Source organism: Loxodonta africana, chromosome 5 (assembly GCF_030014295.1).
Source record: "Loxodonta africana isolate mLoxAfr1 chromosome 5, mLoxAfr1.hap2, whole genome shotgun sequence".
Taxonomy (NCBI): Eukaryota; Metazoa; Chordata; class Mammalia; order Proboscidea; family Elephantidae; genus Loxodonta; species Loxodonta africana.
In genome coordinates this window covers 69,298,922-69,321,937 of record NC_087346.1, presented here as the reverse complement: position 1 = coordinate 69,321,937, position 23,016 = coordinate 69,298,922, and positions in this window count along the sequence as shown.

Here is a 23,016-nt window from a genome sequence, read left to right as displayed (position 1 = left end):
CTATTCCCTCCTCTCCAAATGCCCATAGTCACTCATCTTTCATCAAGATCTATGTTGAAGGCCAAAAATGTGCTGGTGTGGCCAAAGGGGTGGGGGTGGAAATATTTTACCAAGAACAGACATTACGCCTTTTTGACAAGAGACAAATGTTTCATTCAAATGCTGCATTTCGCATATTGGAAACTGTAATGAATTCTTGTGCACCTCTCTGCCTAGTTCACAATGTCAGGCCCAGGCATTGAAGCACCTCAGGCTTTCCTCACAAAATTAAATTTAATGTTACACCCTCCAGTAGAATGGTGCATAAATCAAGCATTTGATTTGCATGGACTATAGCAAGTAGCTCCCTTCTGGACAAATATAAACCTAGCTCTGAATATTATGTCAGAAACAGAAACAAAGTAATCTAGGACTTCCAATAAAAGTCTGGTACCAAGTGTAATTCATACTGGTATTACACTGCTCTGTGTCAAGCCTGTTATTAAAACTCTTGTTTTAAGCTCCTTTTTTCATTTCTAAAGAAAATGTTTTTCTTGACCTTCCTGTATTCACAAAAACCAGTGCACAGTCAAACCAGTGCTATTTATAAACTGGTGTCTACTAGTGACAACCATGGACATATTTATTTTCTTTCCCCCATCTACCAACCTAGAGTACAGGAAGGGGTAATATGAGTAATCAAGTGGAAAGCAATGAAACAAAGGCCATGGAATCAAATACACCACGGGAGATTAGGTAACATGGATATTCACTAATGTTCCACCTCTGGTCACAGCCCCAAGAGAAGGCTAAGAATAGTTTCAGGGCAGACAAGTTTGAAAAAATGACCCAGTAGCCCCAGTTAATGCACATTTGGATGAAGAACATACATCCAACTCAGGAAAAGTGAGGCTAAATATGCACCATTTGGTTTTGTCTCTGGCCTTCAGCATTTGCCTAGTTATACATTTTCCTTACTCACAGAGTATCTGAACTATTTTTTCTACTAAGAGTAAAATCACCATGATCTGAAACTGAGTGAGGCCCTGAGATAAGATGAATTTTCACAAATGCAAAATGAGCCCGCTGTAAGTCCCCAAAGAATAGAAATAGATCATGGACTTGCACGTATTCTACTGTACATCAAGGCCTGGCATGTTTATTCTGGAACGCTGTAGGGGTATTGCAAACAGAGCTTGCTCCTGAAGCCAAGTGTATTTCTAAGAATGCACAGCTGTCCAGAACACATAACCAGGTGAAGACGTGATCCTGAGAGCTATGCTGATGATTTCGTATCTGCAGTATAATTTCTCCCAGCTGTCTATGAACATCTGCTAGAATTTGGAATGCTTCAAGATCTGAATAGGTGAAAATTGGCGCCTGAAAAAAATAGATATATGACATTTTAAGGATAGTAAATTAGGATTCATCTACTCACTTATTCCATCAATGGATATTTATTAAATGGTTATAGTATGCCAGTCACTGTGCTAGGTACTATGTGGGGGTGGGGGGACACAAAAATAAATCTGGCCTAGATCCTGCTCTCAAGGAGTTTATACAATAGTAAAGGCATATGCAAATGGTTTGCCCTCAGCTGATAATCAAAAGGAACCCATCCAGTGGCACCGTGGAAGAAAAGGCCTTGCAATCTGCTTCCATAAAGATTACAGCCAAGAAAACCCTATGGAGCAGCTTTGCTCTGTAACGCATGGGGTTGTCATGAGTCAGAATCGGTTTTACAACACACGACAACAAGAAAGACATATGAGAAATACATAACTATCATACAAGATGAAAGTCCCATTAGATATATAGACATATAGTTCTATAAGGCATGAAAAGAGGGACACATTTTTTCCAACTGGAGAAAACTAGGGAAGGCTACCAGGCAGGGTTTGGCCATGTAACAATAGGGGCAGTGGAGGGAAATCTGGCGGGGCAGGAGGGCATGGAGAAATACAAAGAACTGGGAAATCTAGTGCACAAACTATGAATGAGTAGTGTCTAATTCCATGATACTGAGCTGGTGAGTTCATAAAGGCAGGTAGAGGGAAATATCAGAAAAGTAGATTGGTTCAATGGATGGCCATACAACTAAGCAATTTAGAATTTTTAAATTAAGCAATATGAAGCCATTAAAGATTTTTGAGAAGGAAATGACATGTTCTAATCTCTGCTTTAGGAAAATTAATGTGGTCATAGTATACAAAAGAGATTAGAAAGCAGAGAGATTGGCTTTAGGAAAACTAGTTAGCCTTGGAGAAAAGTAATGGAGGCCTAAACTGAGAGAAGGCTGTGAGAAAAGAAGAGAAGGGACAGAGTATTATCAAACAGAATCCACAAGGCTTGACAACAGATTAGAATAGGTGAACAAGGGAAAGCATGGGTCAAAGATGATTCTGACATTTTTTAATTGGGTGACCAGAAAAATGTTATTGTTAGGTACTGTCATGGATTGAATTGTTTTCCCCCAAAATATGTGTTAACTTGGCTAGGCCATAATTCCTGGTATTGTGTCGTGGTCCTTTGTTTTATGATCTGATATAATTTTCTTATGTGTTTAAATTGTAATCTCTGCCTGTGGTTAATGAGGCAAGATTAGGTTATGTTAAAGAGGATTAGGATGGGTTGCAACACCCTGACTCAGGTCACATCCCTGGTCCAATGTAAAGGGATTTTCCCTGGGACATGGCCTGCATCTCCTTTTATCTCTTGTAGGGACCTCATATCACCAAGAAAGAAACACCAGGAGCAGAGTACGTCCTTTGGACCCGAGGTCTCTGCACTGAGAAGCTCCTAGACCAGGGGAAGATTGATGACAAGGACCTTCCCCCAGAGCCAGCACAGAGAGAAAGCCTTTCCTGCAACTGGCACCCTGAATTCGGACTTCTGGCCTCATAAACTGTGAGATAATAAATTTGTTTGTTAAAGCCATCCACTTGTGGTATTTCTGTAATAACAGCACTAGGTAACTAAGACAAGTGCTGTCGAGCCGGCTCCAATTCATAACAACCTTATGTATAAGAGAATGAAATGTTGGTCCATCCTGCACCGTCTTCATATCATTGCTATGTTTGAGCCCATTGTTGCAGCCACCATGTCAATCCATCTCATTGAGGGTCTTCCCCTTTTTCATTGACCATCTACTTCACTGAGCATATTATCTTTCTCCAATGACTGGCCTATCCTGATGACATGTCCAAAGTGAGACAAAGTCTCGCCATCCTCACTTCTAAGGAACATTCTGGCTGTACTTCCTTGAAAACTAATTTGTTCATTTTTCTGGAAGTCTATGGAATATTTAGTATTCTTCACAAATACTATAATTCAAAGGCATTAATTCTTCTTAGATTTTCCTTATTCATTGCCCAGCTTTCACATGAACATGAGATGATTGAAAATGCCATGGCACGGGTCAGAGGCACCCTAGTCATCATAATGACTTGTTTGCTTAAGATTTTAAAGAGGTCTTTTGAAGTTGATTTGCCCAATATAATACATCATTTGTTTTCTTGATTGCTGCTTCCATGGGTGTTGATTGTTGATCCAAGCAAAATGAAATCCTTGACAACTTCAGTTTCTTCACCACTTATCATGATGTTTTCATGGGCCGGTTGTGAGGATTTTCATTTTCTTCACATTCAGGTAATCCATACTGAAGGCTGTAGTCTTTGACCTTCATTAAGTGCTTCAAGCCGTCTTCATTTTCAGCAAGCAAGGTTATGTCACCTGCATATTGCAAGCTGTTAATGAGTCTTTCTGCAATCCTAATGCCACATTCTTCTTCATATAGTGCAGATTCTTGGGTTATTTGTTCAGCAAACAGATTGAATAAGTAAGGTGAAAAGACACAACCCTGCCAATACACCTTTTCCAGTTTTGAACCATGCAGTATCCCTTTCTTCTCTTTGAATGACTGGCTCTTATCTATGTACAGGTTCTGCATGAGCACAATTAAGTGTTCTGGAATTCCTATTTTTTGTAATGTTATCCATAATTTGCTATTATCCACACAGTTGAATGCCTTTGTGTAGTCAATAAAGCACAGATAAACTTCTTTCTTGGAAGAAGTACAGCCAGAATGCTCCTTAGAAGTGAGAATGGCGAGACTTCATCTCACGTACTTTGGACATATTATCAGAAGGGACCAGTTCCTGAAGGACAGCACGCTTGGTAAAGTAGAGGGTCAGCAGACAAGAGAAAGACCCTCAATGAGATGGATTGACACAGTGGCTGCAACAATGGGCTCAAACATGGCAACGATTGTGAGTATGGTACGGGACTGGGCAATGTTTTTTTCTGTTGTATGTAGGGGTCACTATGATTTGAAACTGACTCGAAAGCATCTAACAACAAATATTTTTTTGGTAGCTCTGCTTTCAGCCAAAGTGCATCTGACATCAGCAATATCCCTTTTTCCATGTCCTCTTCGGAATCTTGCTTGAAAACTTCTGGCATTTCCCTATTGATGTATGGTTGTAGCCATTTCTTAATTACCTTCCAGCAAAATTTTGCTTTCAGGTGATATTAATGATATTGTTTGATAATTTTCACATTCCATTTGATTGCTTTTGTTTGGAATATGGATCTCTTCCAGTTGGTTGGCCAAGTATCTATCTTCCAAATTTCTTGACATAGATGAATCCAGGGTTGGATCTGTTTGACAAGTATCTTAATTTGTATTCTGTCAGTTCCTAGAGCCTTATTTTTCATCAGTGCTTCCAGTGTGGCTTGAACTTCTAACTTCAGTACCAGCAGCTCTTGACATGCTACCTCCTGAAATGGTTAAATGTTGGTCACTTCTTTTTGGTACAGTGACTCATTGTGTTCCATCTTCTTTTGATGTTTTTACAAAATTCAATTTTTGCTCATGGATTCCTGTTGGAGCAGTGGTTAAGAGCTCAGCAGCTAACCGAAAGTTTAGCAGTTTGAATCCACCAGCTATTCCATGGAAGCCCTAGGGAGCAGTTCATGGAATCCTTCAATATTGGTACTTGAATTTTCTTTTCAGTTCTTTCAGCTTGAGAAATGCCGATAATTTTCTTTTCTTTTGGTTTTATAACTCTAGGTCTTTGAACATTTCATTATAATACTTTACCTTGCTTCTCAAGCTGCCCTTTAAAAATCTTCTGTTCAGCTCATTTACTTCATCATTTCTTTGTTTTTTTCTTTAATTTTGAAAAGAATAATGCTTTTATGAAACATAATGTAATGTTTAGTATCTTTTAACTGAGCTTAAAATGCAATTCAAGGGTACCTGCTATTATAGGCTCCCCATTTTACAGATAGCAATTTGGGTAAAGTTGTTTGACTTATTCTGTACTGGGAGAAATATAATGCTGCTAAACAGTTTGCTGTGATTATAAAATCAACATAAAAGTTGTTGGCATTTGTCATTCTGATTATTCCACTAATTTTTTTTAGGAATCATTCCAGAGATCCAGAGTTCAGCATTTCCCAGATAGAGTAAATGAGAAATTTCAAGAACATTGACCTCGTTGATCATGATTTAAAGATTTGTATTGGAATACAACTACATCTAGTCCAATCCAAGTTTAGTTTATTTTGAAAGTACAGTCAGTCTACTTCATGGATAAGATATTTTCTAATTGACTGAAACACCAAGCAGGCTGATCTCTAAGCCAGTCTGTCAACACCCATACTGAGAAAACGAATGCATCCCAACACCATCTCTCAGGCCAAGTGATTAATTCTGAGTTAGTCATTTAGCGTAATAAATGTGAAGTCAGGGTGACTGAGTACCACGGCCCTCCTGTTGTGAATATAAATGCCCTCCTATTTTGGCATACTTAGAGCAGACACAAGGAATTTGCTTTAACAGTGTTAAGAAGCAAGAAGCACTAGTTTACTTTTAAAATAGAGCCTTGATGGAGTTAATCCTACCTGTCAGGCAATATGGAAGGTGCTGCCTATGTATCACTGCCCTCTGAATCTGAAATAAATCTATATTAATGGGAAACATAGAATGACTCTTTACTTATCAGAAGGATCCTATTTTCTAAGATTTGACATAAAGGCTTTACGGTGTTAGTTCTAGTTTGGGAAAAATCATATGAACTCTAGTTATAAACAACTACGGAAGAAATGAACACTCCATTTTGAAAATCTCTTCTCTGCTCTTAGAAATCAAAGAAAGAAGAAAAATTGATGCTTCAATTGCAGACTCTACTTGGGCTCTTGATCACTAAACAACTGCTAAAAAGGCATCTGTAAACCCTGGAAACTACTGACTTGAGATCATCTTTAAACCAGAAATATCCCCTGAAGTCTTCTTAAAAACAAACAATAAACCAAAAAAAAAAAAAAAAAAAAACCAAACCCCAGTGCCGTTGAGTCAATTCCGACTCATAGCAACCCTATATAAATGCCCTATAGAGTTTCCAAGGAGCACCTGGTGGATTTGAACTATCGACCCTTTGGTTAGCAGCTAGCTGTAGCACTTAACCGCTACGCCACCAGAGTTTCCAAATAGTAGAGTAGCTTAACAGGAAAAGAATGTCTGCCTTGAGCATTGTGCTCTTTTAAGGACTATTTATATGGGATCAAATTAGCGATAGCAACTTGAAAGATTAGATAGAAAGCTTGAGTGTATGATAATGGGGGAGGAACAATTTAGAAAAGGAGGGTGAGAATGGTTGCACAACTCAAAGAACATAATCAGTGTCACTGAATTGTACATGTAGAGACTGTTGAATTGGTGTATAATCTCCAAAACAACAATAACAAAAAAATAAAATAAAAAAGCATTTGTTCTTTCTTAAGATTCCTCAACCTATTAAGGAAATAGGAAGCTATTTAATTTGTAAGCCAGGTTCTGATTTTCTAAATTTATTAAACCAACAAAATACCCAGTACAGTCTGGTTATTAATTCTGGTAAATGCCTCTGCCTAGATTATTTGATCCCAGTTATTGCTACTTGAAAGAGGCATGGTTTCATATAAAACGAAGCAACTATTTGATCAAATTAGTTGATATCATTTGGGGCAGGCCATACTGGAATCAATGCCCTCACATCTCCTCTTGCCATCCCCAGAAATTTGCCTCTGACCTACAATGAATTGTTGTGGTTCTTGAGCTATTTAAGCCTGATTAAGGTATTTGTTATGCATTTGACAGTACACAATAGTGCACAAACTCAATTCTTAACTGTCATCGTGATGATTAAAAAGGGTAGAAGAGAATGACCCCTCTGTGGAAAGAGTTTTAATAAATAACAGGTCTGCCATGAACCTCTAATCCAATCAGGGTTTAGCCAGAGTGAATAAAAACCCTAGCGAGATCTCTAACCAAAAAAGTTGCTAAGCCAATGATGCTAAATTTTCTTATTAACAAAAATTATTTTCCATTGTCCCGCTATATAATATCATCAATTTTTAGGGCATCTGTTATGAATACAAATGAAAAGGATACAATGTCCTTCAAAGAAGCACTGCATGACCTCCTTGGTAAGGATTGGCTCAGTGTAAGTTTTTTTAATTTGAAAAATTATTTATATTAGGAGAGCAGCCCAATCAAAATTCCAGCAAAGAAAAGATGTCAGCATGAGGGGGAATGCTTAAACCAGGAGTGCAGATGAGTTAAAAAACTGGTAGGCATTTTTGTTTTTTTAAATAGGCCTGACAAGCGCTCATTGGCTCTTTGCTTGTTAGTCCTAAGAATGAGCCAGTGACAGCAACTAAAGCCGATTACATGAAGGTGGTCTTGAGAGACTCAGAGAATGTTCATGTAATGTCAAACATCAAGTTTGGCTGATTGATTCACTGAATTGTCTGAGAAACTCTCTTTCTGCTGAAGTGAACTTTTTAACAATGAAGAATTGAATAACTGTAACAAAAAGAACAACAATAAAGACAATGGAAGTAAAAACAACATCAACGACAAGGTTATTAAGAATCTACCATGAGCCAGGCACTGTGTTAAATGCTTTGCATAGATGACCTCCTTCACTACTAACATTGTTGGTAAAATAATTGTTGGTACAATTATTATCTCTACTTTACAGCGCACTGATCGGAATTGACAAGGTATCATGGGTTGTTTGTTGTTGTTTAAAAAAAAGGTTAAATAACCAGCCTACACTAATATGTGATGGACTTGGGATTCAAATTCAAGTAGTCTTCTGACCCAGGTCACTTTTTTTTCTATCCATTATGCCATGGATTAATAAATACAATTAAGAAATATAATTCATGTTGTTATTAGCTGCTGTTCAGTTGACTCTGACTCATGGTGAGCTTATGTACAACATGTCCTGCGTCTTCCTCACAATTGCCAGAACGACTGAGTCCATCGGTGTATCCTTGTGGCTTTTGTGCTTCTCCATCTCACCAAGGGTCTCCCTCCCCGTCACGGGCCTTCTGTTTCACCAAACATGATGTCCTCCTCTAGCAATTGATCCCTCCTGATGACGTGTCCAAAGCAGGCAAGTCAGACAATATTCTGTTGTAATCCATAGGGTTTTCACTGGCTAACTTTTAGAAGTAGATCACTAGGCCCTTCTTCACAGCCTGTCTTACTCTGGAGGCTCTGCTGAAATCTATCCACCACACATGACTCTGCTGGTATTTGAAATACAAGTGGCATATAGTTTAAAAACATTGAATAGTTTATTAATTGTGGCAGAGGTTTGTTTATTTAAAAATTCCTAATATTATCAACTTAAAAAAAAAGTTTGCCACAATTAACAAATGATTCATTTTTTTTTTTTTTTAAAACTGTATGCCACTGGTATTTCAAATGTGGCAGAAGGAGGTAGAGCCAAGATGGCAAAGTAGTCAGAAGCTTCCGCTGATCCCTCTTACAACAAACCCCCCCACCAAAAAAGTGAACTGATTATATATATGCAAGCTAGGAACCCTGAGCATCAAAGGCAAAATTAAAGAATCAGTCTGAGTGAGTGGGGAGAGAGAGACAGTGCAGAAGCAGCGAAAACTTGCCGAGCCCCCGCAGCACCTCAGTTCTGATTACTTGGCGCCTTTCCCTTCTGCGACTGCAGCGGGGCTGATGGTAGTTTTCTGGGACACAGCAGCTTCAGCGAAAGAAGGCAAGCAGAGTGGCACACCCCTGACCCTGTGGCGTGTCTACAGCAGGGCTGGTCACGGTGTTTAGGAAGTGGCTGCTTCAGCAAAAGAAGGCAAGCACAGGATGCAGCCTTAACCTCCTGGGGCAATCTCAGCAGGGATCCAGCCAGTGCACACAGGCTACACACGCCTCTGGAATCTGAGATAAAACAGTGCTCTCGGCACAAGATAAGTGATTTTGTGTGACTTACTTGTGCAGATCTAACAGCTCCTTCTTTTGAAAGAACTCTCCCCTATCTATCTAATCCCTCTTCCCTCTGCCCCAGCTGGCTTCCTAGTTGATTTCCCTAGGCCTGAGATAGGACCTGCTGTGCTCCCTGAGACAAATAAAAAACAGGGTGAAAATATTCTGCCGACTCCCCTAATCTGGAAGCTCAGAGCAGAAGTGGCTCCAGTCCAGGTGTAAGCGATCCACAGACTTTGTCTTTCACCTCTTGATAGCACTTTGCCTAAAAAACAAGGCCTTCACCTACCCACAGCAGGGGTCTGAGGACTGGAGGCTCCATCCACGCCACTTAGACACCCATGAAAGGGGTCCAAGGATAGTGGTGCCTACCAGTCCTTACAGGTATAAGCATTGGGTGCCTAATGTACAGCTGCAGAGCCCACCCACCAGAGTGGTTTAGAGAACAGAGATGCTCCTTCCTCACTGACACTTGGGGGAAGGCTGTCAGCCCCCGCCTTCCTCAGAGTGTGACCCCCTACTGCCACCAGAAACCAGTGCATACACCCATCACCACTGCTCCTCTAAGACAGTAGGTGAGAGCCTACACCACACACTAGGTGATCAACTCTCAGGACATCTGAGCTGAATCTATACAAGAGTAGTGAATGGACTCTTAGGCTCATATACCTGGGAATAGCCCTAGCGATCTGGTAACAGGACATTAGTGCTTCAAAAGTTCCAATAATCAAGTTATGTCACTCTAGTAGGCTATTTGGATATATCAAAACAAAATAAAGCGAGAAACTAGGACACAGTGAGCAAACATAAAATAAATTAATACAATAACTTATAGATGGCTTGGAGACAACAGTCGATATCAAATCACATAAAGAAGCAGGCCGTGATTGCTTCAAAAAACTCCCAAAACAGAAAATCAAGGACTCTCCCTGATGAAGATGCATTCCTGGAATTACCAGATGTAGAATACAAAAGATTAATATACAGAACTCTTCAAGACTTCAGGAACGAGATCAGGCAACACACAGGAAAAGCCAAGGAACACACAGATAAAGCAGTTGAAGAAATTAAAAAGGTTATTCAAGAACCTAATGAAAAATTTAATAAACTGCAAGAATTCATAGAGAGGCAGTAATCAGAAATTCAGAAGATTAACAATAAAATTACAGAATTAGACAAATCAATAGAAAGTCAGAGGAGCAGAATTGAGGAAATGAAATGCAGAATTAGTGAGAATGAAGATAAAACACTTTGCACCAATAGATTCGAAGAAAAATTAGATAACAGAATTCAAAAAAATGAAGCAACCCTAAGAATCGTGTGGGACTCTATCAAGAAGAATAACCTGCAAGTGATTGGAATACAAGAACAGGGAGGGATAACAGAAAATACAGAGAATTGTTGAAGATTTGTTGGCAGAAAACTTCCCTGACATCGTGAAAGATGAAAGGACATCTACCCAAGATGCTCATCGAACCCCATACAAGGTAGATCCCAAAAGAAAGTCATCTAGACATATTATCATCAAACTTTCCAAAACCAAAGATAAAGAGAAAATTTTAAGATCACCAAAGGATAAGCAAAAAGTCACCTACAACGAAGAATCAATAAGCATAAGTTAGGACTACTTGGCAGAAAACCATGCAGGCCAGAAGGCAATGGGATGACAAGCACTGAAGGAGAAAAATTTCCAGCCAAGAATCATATATACAGCAAAATTGTCTATCAAATATAAAGGCGAAATTAAGACATTCACAGATATACAGAAGGTTAAGAGATTTCTAAAAACCAAACCAAAACTACAAGAAATACTAAAGGGAATTCTCTGGTTAGAAATACAGTAATATCAGATATCAACCCAATACTAGAACACAGAACTGAGCAACCAGATATCAACTCAGATAGAGAAATCACAAAAATAAATCAAGACAAAAAAAGTCTCAAAACAGGGAATCAGGGATTTCATTATTAAATCAATAAAGAGGGACTAAATAAAGTAGGCATAGATCTTCCCTATGGAAAGGAAATCAAGGCGATATAGGTTTAAACCTAGAAAAATAAGGGTAAATATCAAGGCAACCACAAAGAATACTAACAATCCCACACTTCAAAATAAAAAACAACATGAAGACTGAGCAAAAACAAATTCAACTACAATGAAAAAGAGGAACACACAATTTGCAAAGGAAAACTCGGCACAAAAAAGTAAGTGGGAAAATGAAATTGTCAAGAACACACAAAAAAAGACATCAAAATGACAGCACTAAACTCATACCTATCCATAATAACGCTGGATATAGATAGACTAAATGTACCAATAAAGAGACAGAAAGTTGCAGAATGGATTAAAAAAAAAAAAAAAACCACAATCCAACTATATGCTGCCTACAAGAGACACTCCTTAGACTTAAAGACAAAAACAAACTAAAATTCAAAGGATGAAAAAAAATATATCAAGCAAATGACAATCAAAAAAGAACAGGAGTGGCTACCCTAATTTCTGACAAAACAGACTTCAAACTTAAATCTACCACAAAAGATAAGGAAGGACACTATATAATGATTAAAGAGGCAATATACCAGGAGGATATTGCCATATTAAATATTTATGTACCCAATGACAGGGCTTCAAGATACATAAAACAAACTCTAACAGCATTGAAACGTGAGATAGATAGCTCCATAATAATAGTAGGAGACTTCAACACACCACTTTCGGTGAAGGACAGAACATCCAGAAAGAAACTCAGTAAAGACACAGAAGAGCTAAATGCCACAATTAACCAACTTGACCTCGTAGACATATACAGTACGCTCCACCCAACAGCATTCAAGTATACTTTTTTCCCAAGCCACGTGCAACATTCTCTAGAATAGACCACATATTAGGTCATAAAGCAAGCCTTAACAGAAACCAAAACATCAAAATATTACAAAGCATCTTCTCTGACCATAAAACTGGAAGTCAATAACAGAAATATCAGGGAAAAGAAATCTAACACATGGGAACTGAACATTTTGCTCAAAAACAATTGGATTATAAAACAATTTAAGGACAGAATAAAGAAATTCATAGAATCCAACGAGAATGAAAACACTTCCTATCAGAACCTTTGGGACATAGTGAAAGTAGTGCTCAGAAGTCAATTTATATCAATAAATGCACACATACCAAAAAAAGAAAGGGCCAAAATCAAAGGATTATCTCTACAACTTGAACAAATAGAAAGAGAGCAACAAAAGAAACCTTCAGGCACCAGAAGAAGGCAAATAATAAAAATTAGAGCAGAATTAAATGAAATAGAAAACAGAAAAACAATTGAGTTAACAAGACCAAAAGCTGGTTCTTTGAAAAGATTAACAAAATCTATAAACCATTGGCCAGACTGACAAAAGAAAAATAGAAGGCGAAGCAAATAACCCGAATAAGAAATGAGATGGGTGATATCACAACAGACCCAAGTGATATTAAAAGAATCATAACAGAGTACTACGAAAAGTTGTACTCTAACAAATTTGAAAATCTAGAGGAAATGGACAAATTTCTAGAAACACCCTACCTACCCAAACTAACACAAACTGAGACAGAACAACTAAATAAACTGATAACAAAAGAAGAGATTGAAAAAGTAATCAAAAAACTCCCAACAAAGAAAAGCCCTGGCCCTGATGGCTTCAGTGGAGAATTCTACCAAACTTTCAGAGAAGAATTAACACCACTACTACTAAAGGTATTTCAGAGCACAGAAAAGGATGGAATACTCCCAAACTCATTCTATGAAGCCAGCATAACCCTGATACCAGAACCAGGCAAAGGCTCCACAAAAAAAGAAAATTACAGACCAATATCCCTCATGAACTTAGATGCAAAAATCCTCAGCAAAATTCTAGCCAATAGAATTCAACAACATATCAGAAAAATAATCACCATGACCAAGTATTTTTATTTTTTTATGCAGGGATGGTTCATCATTAGAAAGAATCACATAAATAAAATGAACAAACAAAAAGAACTACATGATCTTATCAATTGATGCTGAACAGGCATTTGACAAAGTCCAACACCCATTCATAATAAAAACTCTCAGCAAAATAGGAATAGAAGGAAAATTCCTAAACATTGTAAAGAGCATTTATACAAAGCCAACAGCCAACATCATCCTAACGGAGAGAGAATGAAACCACTCCCATTGAGAACAGGAACCAGACAAGGATGCCCTTTATCACCACTCTTATTCAACATTGTGCTGGAGGTCCTAACCAGAGCTATTAGGCTAGATAAAGAAATAAAGAGCATCTAAATTGGCAAAGAGGAAGTAAAAGTATCTCTGTTTTCAGATGACATGATCTTATACACAGAAAAACCTAAAGAATCCTTAAGAAAACTACTGAAACTAATAGTTCAGCAGAGTATCAGGACAAGATAAACCAAAAAACCAAGCCCAGTGCCATAGAGTTGATTCCGACTCATAGTGACCCTATAGGACAGAGTAGAACTGCCCCATAGAGTTTCCAAGGAGCCCCTGGAGGATTCAAACTGCTGACCCTTTGGTTAGCAGACGTAGCACTTAACCACTATGCCACCAGGGTTTCCAGAATACAAGATAACATACATAAATAAGTTGGATTTCTCTACATCAATAAAAGAGTAATGAAGAGGAAATCACTAAATCAATACCATTTACGATAGCCCCTAAGAAAATAAAGTACTTAGGAATAAATATAACCAGAGATATAAAAGACCTATACAAAGAAAACTACAAGACACTACTGCAAGAAACCAAAAGAGACCTTCATAAGTGGAAAACCATACCTTGCTCATGGATAGGAAGACTCAACATTGTAAAAATGTCTATTCTGCCCAAAGAAATCTATGGATACAATGCACTCGCGACCCAAATACCAGTGACATTTTTTAATGAGAGGAAGAAACGAATCAACTTCATATGGAAGGGAAAGAGGCCTCGGATAAGTAAAGCATTACTGAAAAAGAACAAAGTGGGAGGCCTCACACTACCTGATTTTAGAACATATTATACTGTTGCTCTAGTCAAAACACCCTGGTACTGGTACAATAGATACATAGACGAATGGAAGAGAATTGAGAATCCAGACGTAAATCCATCCACATATGAGCAGCTGATATTTGACAAAGGCCCAAAGTCTGTTAAATGGGGAAAGACACTCTCTTTAATAAATGGTGCTGGCATAACTGGATATCCATCTGCATAAAAATGAAATAAGACCCATACCTAACACCATGCACAAAAAACCAACACAAAATGTATCAAAGACCTAAATATAAAATCTAAAATGATAAAGATCATGGAAGGAAAAATAGGAACAATGCTAAGAGCCCTAATACATGGCATAAACAGTATCCAAAACATTACTAGAACTGCAGAAACAGCAAAAGAGAAAACAGATAACTGGGAGCTCCTGAAAGTCAAACACCTATGCTCATCCGAAGACTTCACCAAAAGAGTAAAAGGATTACCTACAGACTGGGAAAAAGTTTTTAGCTATGACATTTCTGATCAGCATCTGATCTCTAAAATATGCATGATACTGCAAAAATCTGACAACAAAAAGACAAATAACCCAATTAAAAAATGGGCAAAGAATATGAACAAGCACTTCCGTAAAGATGACATTCAGGTAGCTAACAGATCCGTGAAGAAATGTTCACTATCATTAGCCATTAGAGAAATGCAAATCAAAACTACAATGAGATTTCATCTCACTCCAACAAGGCTTGCATTAATCCAAAACACAAAATAATAAACTTTGGAGAGGTTGTGGAGAGACTGGAATGCTTATACACTGCTGGTAGGAATGTAAAATGGTACAACCACTTCGGAAATCAATTTGGAGCTTCCTTAAAAAGCTAGAAGTAGAACTACCATACGATCCAGCAATCCCACTCCTTGGAATATATCCTAGAGAAGTGAGAGCTGTCACATAAACAGATATACCCACGCCCATGCTCATTGCAGCATTGTTTACAATAGCAAAAAGATGGAAGCAACCAAGGTACCCATCAACAGATGAATGGATAAATATGTTATATTCACACTATGTAATACTATGCATTGACAAAGAACAATGATGAATCTGTGAAACATTTCATAACATGGAGGAATCTGGAAGGCATTATGCTAAGTGAAATTAGTCAGGACAAATATTGTATGAGACCACTATTATAAGAACTCAAGAAATAGTTTAAACAGAAAAGATTCTTTGAAGGTTATGAGAGGGGGGAGGGAAAGAGGAAGGGAGGGAGGGGGGATTCACTAATTAGATAGTAGACAAGAAGTAATTTAGGTGAATGGAAGGACAATATACAATACAGGAGAGGTCAGCACAACTGGACTAAACAAAAGCAAAGAAGTTTCCTGCATAAACTGAACGCTTCGAAGGCCAGCGTAGCAGGGGCTCGGGTTTGGGGAACATGATTTCAGGGGACATCTAGGTCAGTTGGTATAATAAAAACTATTAAGAAAACATTCTGTATCCCATTTTGGACAGTGGTGTGTGGGGTCTTAAACACTAATAAGTGGCCATCTAAGATGCAAGAATTGGTCTCAACCCACATGGAGCAAAGGAGAATGAAGAACATGAAAGACACAAGGTAAGTATGAGCCCAATATTCAGAATGGGCCACATACATCAGCCTGAGACCAGAAGAACTAGATAGTTCCCGGCTACTACCGATGACCGCCATGACAGGGAGCACAACAGAGAATCCCTGAAGGAGCAGGAGAGCAGTGGGATGCAGACCCCAAATTCCCGTAAAAAGAGCAGAATTAATGGTCTGACTGAGACTGTAGGGATCCTGGAGGTCATGGTCCCCAGACCGTCTATTAGCCCAACACAGAAACCATTCCCGAAGCCAACTCTTCAGACTGGGATTGGACTGGACTCTAAGACAGAAAATGATACTGGTGAGGAGTGGGCTTCTTGGATCAAGTAGACACATGAGACTATGTGTGCAGCTCCTGTCTGAAGGGGAGATGTGAAGGCTGAGGGGGACAGAAGCTGGTTGAATGGACACAGAAACACAGGGTAGAGAGAAGGATTGTGCTGTCTCATTAGGGGGAGAGCAACTAGGAGTATATAGCAAGGTGTACATAAGGTTTTGCATGAGAGACTGACTTGATTTGTAAACTTTCACTTAAAGCACAATAAAAATATATATTTTTAAATGTGGCAGAGATTTTTTAAAATAAAAACTCTTAGTATTATTCTCCCATGCATCTGTCATTTTGTCATAGTGTGGTGGCTTGTGTGTTGCTGTGATGCTGGAAGCTATGCCACTGGTGTTTCAAATACTAGCAGGGTCACCCATGGTGGGCAGATTTCAACTGAGCTTCTAGACTAAGACAGACTATGCAGAATGACCTGCAGTCTGCTTCTGAAAAATTAGCTAGTGAAAAGCTGCAGAACATTGTCAGGAATAATGCTGGAAAATGAGCCCCTGAAGTTGGAAGGCACTCAAAATATGACTGAGGATGAGCTGCCTCCTCAAAGTAGAGTCAATTTCAATTACATAGACAGAGTTAAGCTTTTGGGACTTTCATCTGCTGATGTAGCAAGACTCAAAATGAGAAGAAACAGTTGCAAACATCTATTAATAATAGGAATGTGGAAAGTACGAAGTATGAATCTAAGAAAATTGGAAATTGCCAAAAATGAAATGGAATCCATAAACATTGATATCCTAGGAATAGTGAGCTGAAATGGGCTAGTATTGGTCATTTTGAATTGGACAATCATATGGTCTACTATGTCAGGAATGACGAATTGAAGAGGAATAACATTTCAAAAGAACATTTCAAGATCTATCCTGAAGTACAACACTGTCAGTAATAGGATAGTATTCACACGCCTACAAGGGGGACCAGTTAATTTGAGTGTTACTCAAATTTATGAACCACAGACTAAGGCCAAAGATGAAGAAATTGAAGGTTTTTACCAACTTCTGCGGTCTGAAATTCATCAAGGATGCAATCAAGATGCATTGATAATTACTGGTGATTGGAATGTGAAAGTTGGAAACAGAGAAGAAGAAATAGTAGCTAAAAAATATGGCCTTGGTAACAGAAACTATGCTAGAGACCACATGATAGAATTTTGCAAGACCAATGACTTCTTCATTGAAAATATCTTTTTCAACAACATAAATGGTGACTATACACGTGGACCTCACCAGATGGAATATACAGGAATCAAATCAACTACATCTGTGGAAACAAGACCAGGGGCCAGCTGGGGAACACACCATGAATTGCTGCTATGCAAGTTTAAGTTGACACTGAAGAAAATTAGTACAAGTTCACCACAGCCAAGGTACAACCTCTAGTGTATATCCCACCTGAATTTATAGATGATCTTAAGAATAGATCTGACACATTGAACACTAATGACCGAAGACCTTACAAGTTGTGGAATGACATCAAGCACATTATACATGAAGAAAGTAAGAGGTCATTAAAAAGACAGGAAAGAAAGAAAAGACCAAAATGAATGTCAGAAGAGATTCTGAAACTTGCTCTCGAAGGTAGAATAGCTAAAGCTAAAGGAAGAAGTGATGAAGTAGAAAGCTGAACAGATTTCAAAGGGTGGCTAGAGAAGACAAAGTAAAGTATTATAAAGAAATGTGCAAAGATCTGGAGTTAGAAAACCAAAAAGGAAGAACACACTCAGCATTTCTCAAGCTGAAAGAACTAAAGAAAAAATTCAAGCCTCGAATTGTAATACTGAAGGCTTCTATGGGGAAACTATTGAATGAAACAGGAAGCACTGAAAGAAGATGCAAGGAATATAGTGTCACCGTAGTCGGAACAGACTCGATGGCAATAGGGAGTTGGAGTACCACAAAGAATTGGTCGATGTTCAACCATTTCAGGAGGTACCATATGATCAAGAACCAATGGTACTGACGGAAGAAGTTTAAGCCACACTGAAGGCACTGGTGAAAAACAAGGTTCCAGGAATTTCAACAAATGGATGCAGTGCTAGAAGTGCTCACTTATCTGTGACAAGAAATTTGCAAGACAGCTACCTCGCCAGCTGATTGGAAGAGATTCATATTTATGCCCCTTCCAAAGAAAGGTGGTGATCCAATAGAATGTGGAAATTATCAAAAAATATCACTGATATCACATACAAGTAATATTTTACTGAAAATCATTTAAAGTGGTTTCAGCAGTACATTGACAGGAAGCTGCCAGAAATTCAAGCTGGATTCAGAAGAGTCCATGAAAGGAGGGGATATCATTGCTGATGTCCAGTGGATCTCGGCTGAAAGCAGAGAATACCAGTAAGATGTTTACCTGTGTTTCAATGACTATGCAAAGGCATTCAACTGTGTGGATCGTAACAAATTATGAACAACTTTGAGAAGAATGGAAATTCCAGAACATTTAATTGTGCTCATGCTGAACCTATACACAGACTACGAGGTCATCGTTTGAATAGAACAAAGGGATACTTTCTGGTTTGAAATCAGGAAGGGTGTGTGTCAGGGTTGAATCCCTTCACCATACTTAAGCAGTCTGAATGCTGAGCAAGTAATCTGAGAAGCTGGACTATATGAAAAAGAATGGGGCATCAGGATTGGAGGAAGACTTATTAACAACCTGCGATATGCAGATGATACAGCCTTGCTTACTGAAAGTGAAGGTGCCTTGAAGGACTTACTGGTGAAGATCAGACTACAGCATTCAGTATGGGTTACGCCTAAATGTAAACAAAAATCCTCACAACTGAACCAATAAGCAGCATCATGATAAATGAAGAAAATACTGAAGTTCTCAAGAATTTCATCTTACTTGGATTCACAATCAAAGCCCATGGATGTAGCAGTCAAGAAATTAAATGATGCATTGCATTGAGCAAATCTGCTGCAAAAGTCCTCTTTAAAGTGTTGAAAAGCAAAGATGTTACTTTAAGGACTAAAGAGCACCCAGCTCAAGCCATGGTGTTTTCAATTGCCTCATATGCATGCGAAAGCCAGACAATGAATAAGGACGACTGAAGAAGAATTGATGTGTTTGAATTATGGTGTGCGCAAAGAATATTGAACACACCATGGACTGCCAAAAGAATGAATAAATCTTCCTTGGAAGTACAGCCAGAATAGTCCTTAAGAGCAAAGATAGAGAGACTTTGTCTCACATACTTTGGACATGTTATCAGGAGGGTCAGTCCCTGGAGAAGGACATCATGCTTGGTAAAAAAAAAAAAAACCCAAAACCCACTGCTTGGTAAAGTAGACAGCAAAAAAGAGGAAGATGCTCAGGGAGATGGATTGACACAGCGGCTGCAACAATGAGCTCAAGCAATATAATGATTGCGAGGATGGTGTAGGACCAGGCAGTGTTTGTACATAGGGTTGCTGAGTTAGAACCGACCAAGCCACACCCAACAACAATGACCATGTCATTCCATCTATAAAATGATTATCATTCATTCGTTTAAAGGATATTTATTAAGCATCTGCTATATGCTTCCACTGTTGATGCTAAGGGTGACAAAGAATAAGATATGGCCCCTGACTTTAGAAAATCCTCTATGTGTCTACTGGCTTAAATTAAACTAAGGTACAACTATATTTATATATGTCTTTTAGGCATAACTACAATTTTTACGTTTTCAATATGCTGACTAATCTCAAATTTGAATTCTTTCATGCCATGAATATTCAGCTCAGGTTATTATTTTTCCAAAAGGAAAATAACTTCTCTTTTGTGCTGCTAAAAAAAAAAAAAAAATCAGGCAATACATAAAAGCATAAATAAGAAAGTTGAATCTCCTATAATCCCTATCCTGTGAAAGCCATTATTACTTTTGTGCATTTCTAATTTCCCATAAGAAATTTTGTTTTTTCATTTCTTGATAAAATGGTGATAATAATACCACCCTTAGTGCTACACAACCTGCGCATTGTACCTGGCAACATTACTAGGTGCAATATGCCTATTTTCTGTAAATTTATGTACATAATCATTCCTGATTCTGATAATATTTCATTGTCACACTTTATTTTACCAATTCCACTTGGATGGACATTTATCTTATTTCTATAGGGTCGCTAGGAGTTGGAATAGACTCGATGGCAATAGGTTTGGTTTGGTTTTAGTGTTTTTATAATTGTAAACACCTTTCTTTGTTGGCATTCTTGTACATAATTTCCTTCACTTTTCTTATTCCTTCACGATTAATCTCTATGAATAGAATTGCCAAGCCAAGGCCATGCTCCTCTTTTCAAAGGCCTTTGATAAAAATTCACAAATTATTATTTTGTATTGTGCTTTAGGTGAAGGTTTACAGAGCAAATTAATTTCTTAGTGAACAATTAATCCACATATTGTTTTGTGACATTGATTGCCATACAAATTATTCTTGATAGTTTGTAGGAATATTCACTCTTAAAGAAGAATCGTATGAAAATGGTCAACATAATGATGGGGTTGTTATTAGTTGCTGTCAAGTCAATTCCGACCCATGGCACCCCCATGCGTACATAGTAGGGCTGCTCTATAGGGTTTTCAAGGTTGTGACCTTTCAGAAGCGGATTGCCAGGCCTGTCACCCAGGGTGCCTCTGGGTGGGCTTGAACTGCCAACCTTTCAGCTAATAGCAGAGTGCTGATATCCAATATTTACATGAATCTTGATCCTAATAAAATACTTTCAAATATGTTATTTCATCTGGGCCTTATTCCTTCCCATGAGGTAGTTGGGACAAGTTTATTGTCCCTAACTTACCGTTGAGGTCACTGATATTTTGCGAGGCAAAGTTCCCATCCCTCGGGTCTTCTGGATATAACTCTCCTGAGAGATCCAGATGATCACAAAGATGGCTGCAGAGCCCCTCCCATTTTGTTTCTGATGCTACATATCAAGAGAGATGTGAATTTTGCTTTACAGAAGTAATAGTCCTTGCCTTAACTAGCTTGTCTGCTAACCTAAGAGTTGGTGGCTTAAATACTATCAGAGGCATCTCAGAAGAAAGTCCTGGCCACCTACTTCTAAAAAACCGGTCACTGAAAACCCTGTGGAGCATGGTTCTACTCTGACACACGAGGGGTTGCCATGAGTCAGAATGGACTTGATGGCAACTCCTTTGGTTTTTAAAGGCCCTTTATTGTCTTTTTGCTTCCCCATAGGCCTGACCGAAGCTGGATGGACTTCTCTTTAACCACTTTTAGCTCCAGTCACAGGCCCATCTCCACTCATCATCCTGGCTGCCTCCCGAACTGCAGTGTGAGCAAAGGAGATAAGTACAAAATATTCCTGTGCCACCGGCTCCGTGCTCTCCTCATATTCAATCACGAAGACTAATGAATCAGAGATGATTGCGGTGGGTAAAATCCAAATGCAGATTTTTGCTGTCCTTACTAATGAGAGAAAAATATAGTAGACCATTGGCCTAAAGGCTCCAGATGCGATTCCTTTGTAACTTAGAGTGCATTAAAAAAGCTTCAGTCAGCAAGATAAGTTAATTTTTTTATGACCTTTATAAACTCTTTTAGCCTGTATCTCGGGAGCTTTTCTTAAAGATTAAATTTTTTAAAATCCTTTTAGCTCAGGCCGACACAGCATTTGAGGCTCTTTTGCTTCAAAGGCTACATCCAAAATCTATAAAGAAATTCTGTTCGTGGCAATTATTGTCAAAGTAATGATTAGCTAACATGTCATTTTTAGTTTTTAGTGTTCTTGCCTGTACAATATTAATCCAATAGAGCTCACTTCTTCTTAATGTAAAAGTTGCTTAAAGGATGCATCATTTCCAGTTGGCTTTGTCTACATTTGCAAATTCTTGAAAAAGTAAATTGAATTGTCACTGGAATCACCTCTATCACATGCTGACCATTGGGTCAAAATGGGGTGTGGGACACAGATGTCAAGATTTCATTAAAAGATAAAATTCTTACCCTAAGAACTGTAAAAGAGTCTCTGGGTGGCACAAGCATGCAGAGGTACTAACTTAAGTTTGGTGGTTTGAATCCACCCAGTGGTGCCTTGGAAGAAAGGCCTGAGGATCTGCTTCTAAATGATCACAGACATGAAAACCCTATGGAGCACAGCTCTACTTTGTAATACATGGGGTCACTATGAGTCAAAATCACCTTGATGGCAACTGGTTAAGAACTGTAAAATTGTATTAATATTTAAATGTGTCCATGGTCTTTAGTAGATCATAGAGTGCAATTACCCAAAAAGTGACGTGTACAATTTGCAGGAGGAGGAACGTTGGAGATGTGTGAGGGACTCTTCACTGATGGCCAGAAAAAAACCAAACCAAACCCACTGCCTTCGAGTCGATTCCGACTCATAACGACCCTATAGGACAGAGTAAAACTGCCCCATAGAGTTTCCAAGGAGTGCCTGGCGGATTTGAACTGCCGACCTCTTGGTTAGCAGCCGTAGCACTTAACCACTATGCCACCAGGGTCATTCATGGCATCACTCATTTACTGCATGAAACACGTAGCCTCTTTGCTTGTCGGGTGTCAGTTTTTTTCAACACTGTGTTTTGACTGGCTTGATTAGTGACTACAAGAGTCATCATCCTGGGCATCTGTCACTACTCCTATTACATCCAACCTGCTGACCCAGAAAATCAGTGGTTGGCATAATTGATTTCTCTGTAAGGCTCGCTCAGCATTTATTTTATTTTTGACATCCACCTACAAGGTCTCACAAAAGCTCAGTTCCTACATCTCTGTGTCAGAGAAACATA